This window comes from Budorcas taxicolor, chromosome 19 (assembly GCF_023091745.1).
Source record: "Budorcas taxicolor isolate Tak-1 chromosome 19, Takin1.1, whole genome shotgun sequence".
Classification (NCBI taxonomy): Eukaryota; Metazoa; Chordata; class Mammalia; order Artiodactyla; family Bovidae; genus Budorcas; species Budorcas taxicolor.
Window position 1 is genome coordinate 54,941,938 of NC_068928.1, and position 14,993 is coordinate 54,956,930.

Sequence of the window (14,993 nt, forward strand, 5' to 3'; positions counted from 1 at the left end):
GAAATCAGGCCCTGCCCCTCCCCCTCCGGACAGCGCCCACATCTGGGCCCAGACTGCCCCCCAGTGCAGGCCTATGGAAACCCTACTGCCCAGGCAGGGGCTGGGCCAGGTCTCCCAAGGCTGACCCCACAAGGACACAGGGCTCCCAGCCCAGGCCGTCCTCAGATTCCAGCCCAGGAGGCTGAGAACTGGGACCTAGGACCAGAATTGCTGCCTGCCCTCCCCAACCCCCCATACACACAGTGTTTCATTGATCCACTTCTTCCCGGCCCCAGGGACACACTCGGGCCCCTTCACTTTGAGAGCTGCAGCTTGGAGGGTCCCTGCCCAAGCTGGAAGCCACAGTACAGGGTCTGCCCCAGAGCATCTTAGCCTCAAGACTTCTCCCTCTCCAGCTCTCCTCCCTAGGTCTCTATCCAGAGAAAGTTCCCAGGTACAACAAATGCTAATTAGGTGACTGCAAATTAACCCCCTAGAGGCCTCTCCCGGCCAAGCTTCCCTGGGGCCGGCCGGCAGTACGTGGGGCGGAGCTGGGAAAGGGGGGCAAAGAGAGGAGACTGAACCGAGATCCGGGTGCTGGGTGGAGCCAGGAGATTTTCTAAGGCCCCTGGGGTCTTCTGGCCCCATCTCTAGAGGTATAAATCCCTAATCTTTGAGCCCAACTTGAGGCTGAGAGCAGCGGGGAGTTGGGTTTCTGCGGGGTTGGGGACAGGAGCAGCCAAGCTGCAGAGGGAAGGGGGGACAGAAAGACTAATGTAGTGAGTGTAGCTATAGCTGAGGCTTAACCGGGAGGGACGACGCGGTGCTTGCTAGAACCACTGGGACCAGGAAACCGGGGATCGCCCCACACCCCCTGCCTGTGCTTGTGCAGGGGAGTGCCTTGCTCCACCCTGAGCCCCTTAGGCTGTGTCCCACATCCACCCTCCTGCCCCGTGAGGCAACTTAACTTTTTCATGAAAAGTTATTTACAGTAAAACATTTTTAAAAATAAAGCTTTTTAAAAATTTTAAATGGACCTGCTTGCAAATTTGTTTGGGGGAAAGTGGGGGCCAGTATTTTGGGGGGCTTCACTGCCAAGGGGGAATGGCTGGGAGGAAGACAGGGGGGGTACCAAAGGCCTGCAGAGTGCCAGCTGATGCCCTCCTCATGACCTCTGTGTCCCCAGAGACAAGGACTGAGAGGCAGCCCTGGGGGTGGGGGGGGGTCCCCTGCAGCCAGGCCTTAGCGCCTCTAATCTGTGCAGTGCGGAGACAGCACCTATAGTCCCCAGCGGGAGGGCAGCAAAAGAGAAACAGCCCCCTCCCTGGCCCTGGGGACTCACAAAGGCCCGGCTTGCCCAGGGCTTGGTTCACGTCCCCCAACTCCCCCACCACGAGGGCCTGCCCAGGCTCGCCTGCGGTCCTCGCCTGGGCCTGTCTCCAGCTCCTCCCTTCCTTGGTCCCTTTCTGTAGGGACAGGGTGTGAGGTCAGAGGGCCCCAGCGCCAGGGCCCCTACTTCCCACCCTGGGGTGCAATCACCCCACCTGGCACCTTCCCTCCAATGCAGACTGGGGGTGAGGAAGGCCACCAGGAAAGATGACAGGATGCCTAGACCCTACTCTCCCACCATCAGGTTCCACCCTGTGAGGAACCAACCTACCAGAGTTCTGATGGGGAAACTGAGGCACAGGAAATGGGTGACACTCAGCAGACGCCTTTCAACCCCCTCGCCCCAGCTTTGCCTGGAACCCATCACTCCCCACCCCCGGCCCCCACCTAGCCCTACCAGCACAGCCCCTTCCCCCAGCACACGTGAGCACACACACACACACAGAGGCAGGCACAAACAGAGGCACTGTCCCACACAATCCTGCCCAGCCTCCACGGACCCCTTTTTCCCGAAGCCCCTTTCTTTCCCTGCACTCAAGGCTGGCTCCTGGCCAACCTGGCATTCACCGGTTAACTTGCTGCTTTCACTTGCTAATTATTCCAAATATTTCAGGAGGGCATGCACACTGCGAGGCCAGCAGGCTGGGCCCTTACTGAGCCAGCCCACTCTCTTCCCACAGCTCGCTGAGGAGGCTGCCCGTCTTTCCTCTTGAGACACCACCCTGCCAACAGCAGTGGCTCCCTCCCTCTCCCCACCACCCACCAGCCTTCCTCCCCACGTTCCCCAGCACTAAGGGAACATGGGGGCTCCAGGCTCTCCACTGGTCCCCAGGATCAGCCTCCAGCCCCCGCCAAAGGGGGTACACCCTGGATTGACAGAAGGGGCCTGTCACTGTCCTTCCTCCTCACCCACTGCCTGGGCCCCTCCTGGGGGAAGTGGGGCAAGGTCAGGGTGCAGGTGAGGAAAGGCTGAAGGAACCTCTGGGTGCCAGGAAGAACCACCAGGAAGAACCACCAGGAGTTGAAAATCCCCGTACCTGGGACTAGTGTCTCTGGCGAGGCGGGGCGGGGAGGTGCAGTGGGGAGCGGCAGGCATCGGTACTTCTAAGGGTCCAAAGACACTTTCTAGGAGCAGCCAAAGCTGAGAGGGGGGCTGTGAAGTCGGCCAAACACAGGGCTTCATTGTACTGATGGGGGAGGAAAGCGTGAAGGGTGGGAAGCCTGAGTATCAGATCTTGTCCCTCCTATTCATTCCTGCCCTGACCCTTAGCTGGGTGGCTTTTTAAAAAGAGATGTTCAGGGACTTCCCTGGTGGTCCAGTGTCTATGACTCTATGCTCCCAAAGCAGGGGGCCTAGGTTCGATCCCTGGTCAGGGAACTAGAGCCCACATGCCACAGATAGACCAGGTGCAGTCAAATAAATAAAAATATTTTTTAAATTAAAAAAATAAAAATGACATTCGTCTACTTCAGATTTATTTGTAGGTTCAGTGTAATCCCAATCAAAATATATTTGCACCATTGACTAAGTTGCAGACAGGACGCTCCATTAGTACTAAATACTTTAGTGTGTATTTCCTTAGAACAAGCACACGCTTTCATGATAACCCTAGCACCATCGTCACAATCAGGAAATTGACATTGACTTGGTAATCACATCTTGTTGGCCTGGTAATGCTCCTCTCCATCCCAGCATCTCAGTCCAGGACCCCACATCGCACTGAGTTGTCCTTTCTCTTTTGAGCTGTGTGGCTTTGAGCCCATGACCCAAGCTCCCTGAGCAGGTTTCTCATTTCCTTTGATGTCTACTTCTTTTTTGGTTGTGCTGAGTCTTCGTTGCTGTGTGGGCTTTCTCTGGTTGTGGCAAGCAGGGGCTACTCTCTAGCTGTGGTACGCGGGCTTCTCCTTGTGGTAGCTTCTCTTGTGGACCACAGGCTCTAGGCACGCGGGCTTCAGTAGTGGCAGCTCCCGGGCTCTAGGGCACAGGCTCAATTGTCATGGCACATGGGTTTAACTGCTCTTTGGCAGGTGGGTTCCTCCTGAATTAGGCATTGAACTCATGTCTCCTGCCTTGGCAGGCAGATTCTATACCACTGAGCCTCCAGAGAAGCCAGGATCTCCACTTTTGAGGTAAGAAGGCCCTGAGCCACTTCATTCTCAGGTGTTGGGAACAGTCCCTTCTCAAAGCAAGAGGCCACCCCTCTGTCCCCTAACTTGCCACCTTTTCCCCATTCTCCCTTCCCCATGGATCCCCCAGCCAGGAAAGTGATGAAGCGGGAAAGGGCAGGAGCTCAGGCTTTGGGGGACCTCCTCCTCTGTCCAGAGCACATCCTGTTCCACAGGACCGGCCACTCCTGGCTCCCATGACTCTCGGGATGTCTGGAAAGCACCCCCAGGATGGGGTCCCATGCAGTCCTGGAGCAAATGGGTCAGGCCTCCTGCAGCGCGGGGCCCAGGGCAGGACACACTCTACTGCCATCATGCCTCCCCCACCTAGGTGTTCTTGGCACCCAGACCTGCAGAAGGAAGAGTGAGTGGAGGGTGGGAAGGGAGGCCTGGGAGGGCCAGTGGGGCCCAGTGGTCAGGAGTCAGGCGAGCTTCCGTCCCCATCCCTGGCTGAGGCCCAAAGGTAAACAGGTGTATTTGGACTCTCAGCAGGGGACAGGGGGCTGGCCCCGTGGGGCAGGCCTGGGCCTGTCAGAGGCAGGGATGTGGAGAGAAGCCTGCTTTAACAATGGGTGGCAGAGTGGCCCGGGTCCTGCTGACACATTCTTGTGTGGTGAAGAGGCAAACATAGGTGGCAAGGGAGGGGAGGCAGCAGCACCGGGGAGGGGGCTTTGGGAGGCCACCCAGGCTGGGCCTGCACGAGCCAGTGTGAGCCAAGGAGGTGTCTGAAGCCCCGGGGGGGTCACCTTCCTCCAGAGGCCCCTGTGTCCAGCCTACTCCGAGGCTCCCAGGTGGGGACAGGTTGGAGGCATCGTGACTGGCTTGCTGGGGTCTGAACTTTCCCTGTATCATGGGCGGGCAGGGACAAGCTGGAGGGTACTGTCCCCCAGAAGACAACCAGACGGTACAGCAGAGCAGGGAGCGGCAGGGTACATGATCACCAAGCCAGGAGGCTGGGCTTCAGGTCTGGCTGCCCCCCACTCTGGCCCCCAGATGCCGCTCTGAGGGCGGGGCGGCAGGGTCAGAGACCCAGACCCTCTTTCCCCTGGAAGGAAGCAGCTCGCTGAGCTCCCAGGAATGCAAGCGCTCCAGGAAGTGGGGAAGCCTGGCACCTTGCCCGTGGCCCACACCACCCACGGCCCCAAGGCCCTTTGAAGCTGCAGTGGATTGCCGGCAGCACTCCCAGCACTGCTATTTGCCCAGGGAATTAAGTTGAGGCTGAGAGGACGCCAATCTTTCTCCACCCCTCACCCAGCCACCCACCAGCTCTGTCACTGGCTCTTCCCCTGCCCCCACTCTGCACCCCAAGCCCTGTCCCCAGCCCTAGGGGCACCCCATTCCCTCCAACTTGCCTAAAGTGAACCGTGGACAGAGGGTCGAGGGATGCGGCAGGGTGGCATACAGACCCCGCCTCTGAGAGCTTTCATTCTCAGGAGCCCATGGGCCTATAGACCCCTGCGGGCTGATAACCTGAAGTGTTCCTATATCTGCAGCATCAAGGACAGGCCCCAGCTTCCGAAGTACTGAAGGAGTGAATGCGCGAATGAAGGAGCCAGCTGAGCAGATCGACAAAAGGTAGAAAAACAGCCAAGTCGCTTCGACAAAATGTGACCGCAGACAGTAAACACTACCGGGGTCACAGTCACTGGGCCCAGGGTGCTTCCTAATGCTCCCGGGGTGCAGAGCATTCTGTCCTGGGGGGGCTTTTGAGGAAAGCCCCATGCTGCCTTTGCTGATCCTGTGGGTCTGAGTGGAGTAATAAAAGAGGGAGGGGGGCCCTGATGCCTGCTGAAGCCGAGTGGGATATGTGGCAGCTTCGAGCCAGGGGAGGGGGGAGGGGGAGGGGATACCAGATGAGGGACTAGAGGGAAGGGATGGAGAGAGGAGGGAGAGGCCAGGCCTTTGTCATTCTCATCTGCTCCTCCAGTCCCCAGCTCCCCTGGGGCTGAGACCCTGGGAATAAGGACACAGAGGCCCAAGAGGCAGGGCTGCTGCAGTGGAAACAGCATTCGAGCCCCCTCTCTCCCATCATTTATTACCCCACCCAAATCCACAGGATCAGTAGATGGCCTTTGACCTGTCTGCACCTGGCTACAAGGTCACCAGGTCAGAGGGGTGCCCAGCTCATCTGTCCCTGCGGGCCCCACCCCGAGGTGCACCAGCATGGGCCACTGAGCTTGAAGGCCATGGAGCCCAGCTACCCAAAGTCTAAGCTCAGGTTGGGAGCTCTGTGAGGTGCCTGAAAGTCCCCTGTGCCTGCTGTGTGGCTAATGATTAAGCCTGGCCTGGCAGAGACTGCCTGGGAGGCTGGGCCTGCACTAACACTGTGCTGCAGGGCTGGGCGCGCTTGGGCCCGCCAGTTCAAGGCCAGTTTTGGAGAGAGGCATGGGGCGGGAGGACCTCACAGAGGGCCAGGACTCAACCCCCAACCACATTCCCTGGGCCTCCCTAGGCTCCCTACTCCACCTGTGGGTTCTGTTGGGATGGGGACATTGAAGGTCTCCCAAGCAAAGAGGAAGAAAATCACCAACTGGCCCACGAGAGACGGCGACCCCCACCCTGGCCCCCCACCCAAATGATCAGCTCATAGACTCTGCTATCCTTGGGCTCAGAAAGCTCTTCTCTGAAGGACAAGTCACTTCCCAGACCCCTCCACGTAGATGACCCACGGTGACCTCCAAAGGGACTTGGGAAGAGACAGGTATGAGTGACAATCAAAGGTGTGGCTACACAATGAAAATGACTCCCCCCGCCCCCGGGGAAAATGAAGGATGGTTTGAAGGAGTGGAGAGTGAGGACACCTGTGGAATTCACAGGCCGTGGGCAACCGTGTGAATTAGGAATGAAGTAGAGCCATGCAGGAGAGGGGAGAGGTGACCTGGCATTAGCCCTGTCCTGGGGAGGTCACCCCAAGTCCTTCAGTGGAGAGGGCGGAGTCTGTCGTTTAACCAGTATGGTGCTCCAAACCGGAAGGAGATAGAGCCAAGACTTAGGCGCAGTCCCCCGGGACCTCATGAAGGTAAAAGCTGTGGCCCAGGTACATGGACTCTTCCAGATGTGGGATCAAAGAGGAGAGCAGAGGGTGAGGACTGAGTCTGGAGAAGGGCCACCCTTGGGGCAGGAGGGAGCCTCTTACCTCACCCCGCCCCCTCCCGGCCCCCTAGACACACCTACACAGACACTCCTGTTCCTGGAGGCGGCCACCCCAAGGAGCCCGCAGTGAGAGTCAACAGGTCAGAGTGGGCTTGGAAGGAAGCCAGCGTTTGCCCAGAAGGGCTCCTGGTCTCCCACAGGGCATCTCATTAGCCCCATGGGGGTAGAGCCCAGAGTCTGAGAGCAGGCAGCAAACTCCAGAGCTCAGAACAGGGCAAAAGAGAGGAGAGGGTCAGCTGTGGTGAACACAGGGAAGCTGTTTTAAGATAAGCTGACCTGCATGTGCCTCCAGGAGAGAAAGGGCTAGCCCAGGGAGAGGGTGGGTGGCAGATGCTGGGCGGACGGGATGCTGGGAGAGCAAAGGATGGGCCCCTCTGGTGGAAATAGGAGCCGGTAGGAAGGGTGAGCCCTGCCCCAGCCCAGAGGAGCAGTCACTCTGCAGTGCCTCTTGCTTCAAGAGGGAAGATGGTGATGGTGGAGAGTGGGGTGGGGAGCTGGGGGCGGGGGAAGGGGGCTGTGCTGGGGTGTACGAGAGGACTGTGGGGACCTCTGATTCCAGCTCGAGCTAGTGGACAGTGCAATGGGTGTAAGGAGGAAGGAGCAATCTGGAGTGACATGGTAGGACACTCAGGAACCCGGAGACAGAAAAAGGGAACAGGAGGGACTTCCTGGTGGCCCAGAGGGTAAGACTCCATGCTCCCAGTGCAGGGGGTCGGGGTTCTATCCCTGGTCAGGGAACTAGATCCCACATCCATCCTGGCGACTAAGAATTCGCATGTCGCAAGCAACAAAGATCCCGGCAACTAAGACCCAGCACCGCCAAAATAATTAAGTAAATAAACAGAGAGGAACAGGTACATGGGGGAGCCAGCCTTGGCCTCCTTGAGACTCTGCAACCAACGTATCAGGCCCACAATGTCTCCTGCCTCCAGCTGGCAGGACTCGGGGTGGATTTCCCACCTGCAGGGAGGACGCCCCGGTCCCAGGTGCTAGAAACCCCGGTCAGACATCACCTGGTTGCCTGGTCACCGTTTCCTTACACCTGTGGACCAGAGTCTGCATGGACACAAATATGGGCAAGACCTGGTCTTAGAGAGCTTTCCTGACCCACTGAGTTGGGCAGCAGGGTGGTCTTGCCAGGGTAACTCTCCAGGTTCACTCCCAGGATCGGGCAGAGTGGTCTTCTCAGGGCTGGGAGGCCACTGGGAGAGGCCACTTGGTGTCCTCAAGACTGGTGGGTGGTGGTGTCACTGCTGCCTGAGTGGGGAATGCAGCGTGAAAGGGAAGGGAAGGGGGAGTCAGGCTGGGGGTACAGAGAGTTTGAGGCACTCAGTTGAGGGATGGCTGAGAGGCTTCTGGGTATCAAAGGATGGTTCTAGGAGACTCAGCTTTGGAAAGGCACCCCAGTGTGTGAGCACACCCTAGGCAAGCCCTCCTGCCCCTGCCCCCACTCCCCAATTCGATTTCTACCACCGCAAGCCAGTTTGATATAGATGGTATCAAACACTTTGTACTCTGTGTTTGGCTTCTTTCCCTCAACATATCAATTGTGAAATTTAACTACCTTGTCACATGCAGCGGCAGTTTGTTCCTTTCCACGGCTGAGTAGTATTCTACCAGACAACTATAGCAGTTTGTTTATCCATTCTCTACTTGATAGATATTTGGGCTGCTTCCAGTTTGGGGCTATTGTGACTAAAGCTGCTATGAACATTCTTGTAGAAAGCTTTTTTTTTTTTGTCTGAACCATGCAGCATGAGGCATCTTAGTTCCCCCAACCAGGGATCGACCCCAAGCTCCCTGCAGTGGAAGCCTAGAGGCTTAGCCACTGGACCACTAGGTGAGTCCTAGGGTTTTTGTTTTTTTTTTTAATCCTTTACAGGACTTCCCTGTGATCCTGAAATTAAGAATCCAGCCTGCCAATGCAGGCGACATGGGTTCAATCCCTGACCTGGGAGGACTCCGCATGCCACAGGGCAACTGAGCCTGTGTACCACAACTATCGAGAGCCACACGCCCAGAGCCTGTTCTCCGCACTGTGCTCTGCAACAGGAGAAGCCACCGCAATGAGAAACCCACACGCTACCACTTAGAGGGTAGCCCCTGCTTGCCGAAACTAGAGAAAACCCACGCGTAGCAACAAAGACCCAGTGTAGCCAAAACAAAATAAATGAAATTTTAAAAAAAATCTTTTTCATGTGAATGGGCTTGGGAAGAGAAGACAAACCCTTCACTGGACTATGTTGAGTTGATTCTAGAAGAGTCAGCATGGGTATTCAGCCAGATGCAGAGAGGACAGGAGAGGACAGGACAGAGAGACAGGCAGAAGGAGAGGAGGTGGGCAAGGGCGTGGAGGAGGACACCCGGCTGGCTGGCTCAGTGCAGGGGAGGATAGGGGCCAGCGGGACTCTTGCCAAGTGCTCCTCTGGCCGTGTCACTCATCGGTTGAGAACCCTGCAATGACTTCCCTTGCCTACAGAAGGCTCTAAACACCATCAAGATCTTCCCCTGCTCGCCACTCACTTCCCACCTACCCCTCCTCTGTGATCAGTCACACTGATGCATTACCCAGAATTGCTATTTCCACCCCTGCCCTCCGCCCTGAGCAAACACCCTCCCACTCTCCCCCTTCACCTGGGTGACTCTTTTCTGAGTCCCCACCTGTGGCCCCCGAGCTGGAAAAACTCTACCACGCTGATAGGACTTGCCCCAACCCTTGCCATACTTCTGCTTGAGAAGGCAGTTGGTTATACACATTGAGGTTCCCATACGGGTACCCCAACCGAGGACAGCAGGGTTGGATCATCAAGGAAGGGCAGGGAAGGTTGGGGCAGTGTCCCTGGACACTCGCTCTGCCTCCAGCCAGCCGGAGTTCTGGAAAGCCCACCCCCGAAGGCCTCCTTGTGACCCTGAGCCATTTCATTTGGTGAATCTAGAGCCCAGTTTGGGAGGAGACCTCCATCGCAACCTCTCTTCCTGCTTCACCCCAGCAGTCTTTTGCATGACTCAAGCTCAGGGGACAGGGGCTAGGGGTTTTATCCTCTTCCTGTCTGATGCTCATGCCCTTCCCCTGCTGCCAGCACAGACTGCCCAGCTAGGGGCTCCTGACTGCTGCCTGGAGTTCACATTTGTTGGGGAAGGTTGTGAGCTGAGTTCCAGGAACCCACATCAGTTGGCTGGGCCCCTGGTAGACCCCAGAATCTGCAAGCCTAGGCTCAGGGTGGGGGCACTGCCAATGCTGGTCTGTTTGCCCCATTTGCAGGAGGGAGGGGCCACCTGGAATGGTTCTCAGTCATAGAGACATAGATATGTAGTCTGCAGGAAATGTTGAGAACCTTCCAGTGTCACCTGCTGAAGAGGAAACTGAGACACAGAGAGAAGACAGGGCTCTGAGGATGTCAGAGCAGATGAGGTTGGCTTCTCCTGGGCACTACTGGCTGGGGGACCCATCTGGACCTTTGCCACCTCTCCACTCACTGCCATCCTCCAGTGCCCTTGATTTCACCATACTGGCATTGCAGGCCTCTCCTGCTGGATGGGGAGCTCCAGGAAGGCAGCAGCAGTGCCTGATTCTCCATGGCACCTGCCAGGAGCTGGGAGTGGGGCATGGTGTGTGCTCAACCGAGCATGGTGGAACGGATGGAGGGGGTGGAAGTGCATGCCCTATTTCTCAGTGACTTAGAGCCAGAAGCCAGTGCTCTGAGCTGGGCAGACTGTGGAGAGCCAGGGGAAAGACGGCTGGGTCTGCCCTCCCTGCCCTCAAGGACCCCAGGCCTTGCCTCCCAGCTCACCCCTCCTCCTTGGCCTTATTTAAAAAGCCGCTGTTGAAGATGTTATTGTGTGTGTTGCCCAGCAGGTGGTATACATGGAGAACCGCATACACTGATCACTGGTCTCCGTGCTCATTCATTCATTCAATGAATACCTGAGGGATGGGAGGACCTTCCATGGAAGCGCCGGGCACACAGCAGAAGACCAAACCCAAAAAGCAAGTGGGTTCCAAGAGTGCACTGGGGGAACTTCCTGGTGGACCAGTGGTTAGGACTCCACACTGCAGTGGGAGCATGGGTTTGATCCCTGGTTGGGGAATCAGGATCCCACATCCCGAGCAGTATGTTCAAAAACAGAAAAGAGAAGACAAAGACACGAATGAGCTCACTTACATATGGAATTTAGAAAACCCACCAAATTTATAGAAAAAGAGATCATATTTGTAATTACCAGAGGCACGGGTGGGCAGAGGGGGGAATTGGAGAAAGGTGGTTAAAATGGTACAAACTTCCAGTTATCAGATAAACAAGAACTAGAGATGTAATTTACAACATGAGGACTCCAGTTAACACTGCTTTGTGATAGACAGAAAAGTTGTTAACCCAGTAGATCCTGAGTTCTCATCACAAGGAGAACTATTTTTTTCTTTACTTTGGATTCTGTTTGAGATGACGGATGACAACTAAACCTATTGTGGTAATCATTTCACAATACAGTTGACCCTTGAACAGCAGGGGTTAGAGGCATTGACCCTAGGGCAGTGGAAAATTCCCATATAACTCTACAGCTGGCCCTTTCAATCCACTGTTCTATCGTGTACTATCCTAATGTATATTCACTGAAAAAAATCCAGGTGGACTCTCATAGGTCAAACCCATGCTTGCTGTTCAAGGATCAGCTGTATATATAATTCAACCACCATGCTGTACACTTTATGCACTGATGTATGTCAGTCACTGACATTTACTGTCAGTAAAACATGAGACAGTAACACTGGAGACAATAAATTAATTTTAAAAAGCCAGCAGAAGGGCACCCTGCCTAGGCTGTGAGCCCTCTAAGGAAGGCTCCCTTCTCTTTCTCCTTGCCTACAGGAACCCTGGGCTTAATGAACAAACGATTTAATCTGTTCCCCACCCCCGCCCCCCCCCCCACAAAGATCCGCCTGCCTGGCAGGAGGGCCTGTGTGTGGGTGATTCCAGGCCCCTGCCCGCAGGCAAGAGGCCGTGGGTCCATCCATCCGGCTGGGGTCTCCGCTCCCCCAAGCCGAAGGCCTGCCGGGATGGGGACGCTCGGAAGCGCAGAGAAAGCGCTGAGTCACGTTCAGGGAACACTGCCCCCAGAGAGCCGCGCCTTTGGGGCGCGGGGCTGCGGGAGCGCGCGGGCGCGCCGGAGGCTGCAGGGTGCGGGGGCGCGGAGGCGGGGCTGCGGGGGCGCGCGGGGCGCCCGGCTTCTGCCTTTGCCAACCGCCCGGCCGCTGGCGTCCTCGGTTGCTAGGAGTTTCCGGGCCGAAGTGCGGTGGGTGCCAGCGCCTGACGTCACCGCTGCCCGCCGGTTCGGGGAGTAGGGGAGGGGGCACCCGCAGAAAGGCCCTGAACGCCCCCCAGCCCCCGGTTTGTGCCCGTCTTCCTGCACGTTCTCTCCTCCGTGCCCTCTCGAGTTTTCCTCGTTTATTTGCTCTCCGCGTTCCTCTCCTTTTCAGCGCCCCATTTGCCGCCACCCCCCTCACCTCCTTTTCTGTTTCGACCCATCCATCCCCCTGTCTTCGGTCTTTCTCCTTTTCTTGCACCCGCTTGACATTCTCGGAGGTTCCAGGGGGCGCGGTGGAAAGGTACCAGTGGGTATCGGGCGCCCCCTCGTGTCTCACTTGGCCCAGCCTGGCCTCGGGCCTGGGGGAGGGCGGAACACTCGCCCCACCACCTTGATTCAAGCCAGTTTACTCGGAGGACATTCAACTTACAGTTGTGAAAATAATGTTAAAGCTCACCTGAAAAAAATAAACAACTCATCTTTTCATTCTTTTCCTATCTACTCTTTACTAGATATGGCTGCTATAAATATAATAATGGATTCACATTTCACAATGGATTTTCTTCAAGTCAGATTGACAGCTTTGCAAAACAGCATGCAGAACTCCCGAGCTACCTGGCCTGGGGAGGCAGAGCACAGCAGTCTCCTGGCCAGCTGTGTTGACTCAGTGCAGCTGTGACCTCTCTGAGCCTGACCTTCCTCCTCTGCAGAAGGGAGATGAACAGCTGTGCCTGACTTGTAAGTTTATTGTGAAGATTAGACAAGCTAATGCAAAGTGGTGCCTGTGACAGATCCAGGCAAACAGAAGGCTCTCAAATCATGGTAGCTGGCTACCAAACCCCACTTTGTTGTTCAGTCGCTAAGTCGTGTCCGACTCCTTGTGACCCCATGGACCAGGCTCCCCCGACTTTCACTATCACCCAGAATTTGCTCAGATTCATATCCATTCAGTCAGTAATGCTATCTAACCACCTCTTCCTCCGCTGTCCCCTTCTCCTTTCGCCTTCAATCTTTCCCAGTATCAGAGCTTTTCCAATGAGTCAGCTCTTCGCATCAGGCAGCCAAAGTTTTGGAGCTTCAGCATCAGTTCTGCCAATGAATAATCAAGACTGATTTCCTTTAAGATTGACTGGTTTGATTTCCTTGCTGTCCAAAGGACTCTCAAGGATCTTCTCCAGCAACACAGTTTGGAAGCATCAATTCTTCCGTGCTCAGCCTTCTTTACCGTCCAACTCTTATATTTTTACATGACTACTGGAAAAATCACGTTTGACTATATGGACCTTTGTCTGCAAAGTGTGTCTGCTTTTTAATACATTGTCTAGGTTTGTCATAGCTTTCCTCACAAGGAGCAAGCAAACTGCCCTTAGAGAAGGATATTTGAGAAAATACAAAACACACATGTATATAGTTTACAAAATTGCAATGAGAATATAAAAAGCTCAAAGTATTTGTCCACAGCCATAAAGGATTTCTTCTTGAGATGATGTTATTCATTTTTTGGAGGGTCTACTGTGGGCTGGGTGCGAGTCAGAGAGGTTAAGTGTTGAATGAGGCTCTTAGGGTTGGTCCATCTGAGCCCAAAGTCCTTTCCACCAAAGCTCTCTAGTCCACTTTTTCTTTTCTCTGGCTGCTAACAATTTAAACTTTTCCTTTCACTTAGTTCTCAGGACTGCACAAGGACCGCCTCAATGGAGTCATCCTAGGTGTCCTTACACAAGGATTCTGCCTTTTTATCTCTCTCATCTACAATAGGGGTGCACCTCCCAGGTATTTCCTTCATCAGTACTTCCACGGCCATCAACCAGATCTGAAACTGTCCTCTCGCCCCAAAAGAAAGCTGTCCAATCCCTCTCCAGGGGCTCAGTCCCACTTCTTCCTCCTTTTTGTGGAACTAGCTGGCCCCTGGGAGAGCCTTGGGAACCCTATAACTTGATGCCCCCCAAACCTTCTCACCCACCAGCATATGCTTCACTGTCTGTCTTCCTGTACCTGGATGCCTCAACAAAGCTGTGCAGCCACTTACCACCCCAGGGTGAGACCAGAGGCAGGGTAAGCCTCTGCAATGGAGGAGGGAGTAATACTAGGTTTTGCAGGAGCTGTGCCTGTGGTGAATCTAGAACATTCATCCCTGCAGGAACCCTGACCCAGGGCCACCTCCCCACCCCTGGCTGGCCCCTAATTAGAGGAGACTCCGGGCAAAGGAGCTGAGACATTTTGGCCCCTTGCAGGAGGGTCCCTACCAGCCCTCCAGGCCTTTCTGATGTCCTCAGCGGCCCTATGAGAAACGCTCCCCTTGTGTCTGAGCACCCGCAGATAGGCCTCAGCGTCTCCATCACTGAGAACACCACCTGGGTTCTAACCCCTCGAACAGGTCTGGACTTTTTCTGCCTTCCCCTTGCACTGTTTCCAGACCTGGGAAAATACACCGCTGAAGCCACTCTCTACCCGCGGCCCGGCCCTCACCCCCAGCAAATAAAACCATGTCTCTCTTTCCAAAACAGACACCTTAGTGTGGCGCTTGGAGCTTCTCTCCGGTCCCACCCCAGTCCCAGGGATGAGTGCTCCCAGAACCCCTCATACCCCAGGAATTTCGCCGAGCCCCTCACGGAATTGTAGTTATGGATGCCGCTGGGGCCATGGGCGACCATTCTTTGCCCGGGCCAGGGCTTGCACACAAGGCGCATTCCGTGAGAGCTTTTAGGGCCGAAGGGGGACACGACTACATAGGTCCCTCGGTCATTAAATGAGCACACATTAGGCGCCTGCTGTGTGACAAGCTCTGTGCTGCGCTTTGCGGGGGAACACCTCATCTGTGCCTGGATCCAGACAAACGAATTTGTTATTAATCTTTGTGAAAAGAGTCAGCCTTCCCACGAAGACGGCAAGTGAGCTGTAACTGTTGTGCCAGCTGCGGGACAAAACACCGCTAGAGAACCTTCTCTGATGAGTGTGGCAACACGCATCAAGGTGAAACCCGGGTGCACCTCCCCGCCACACCCAAG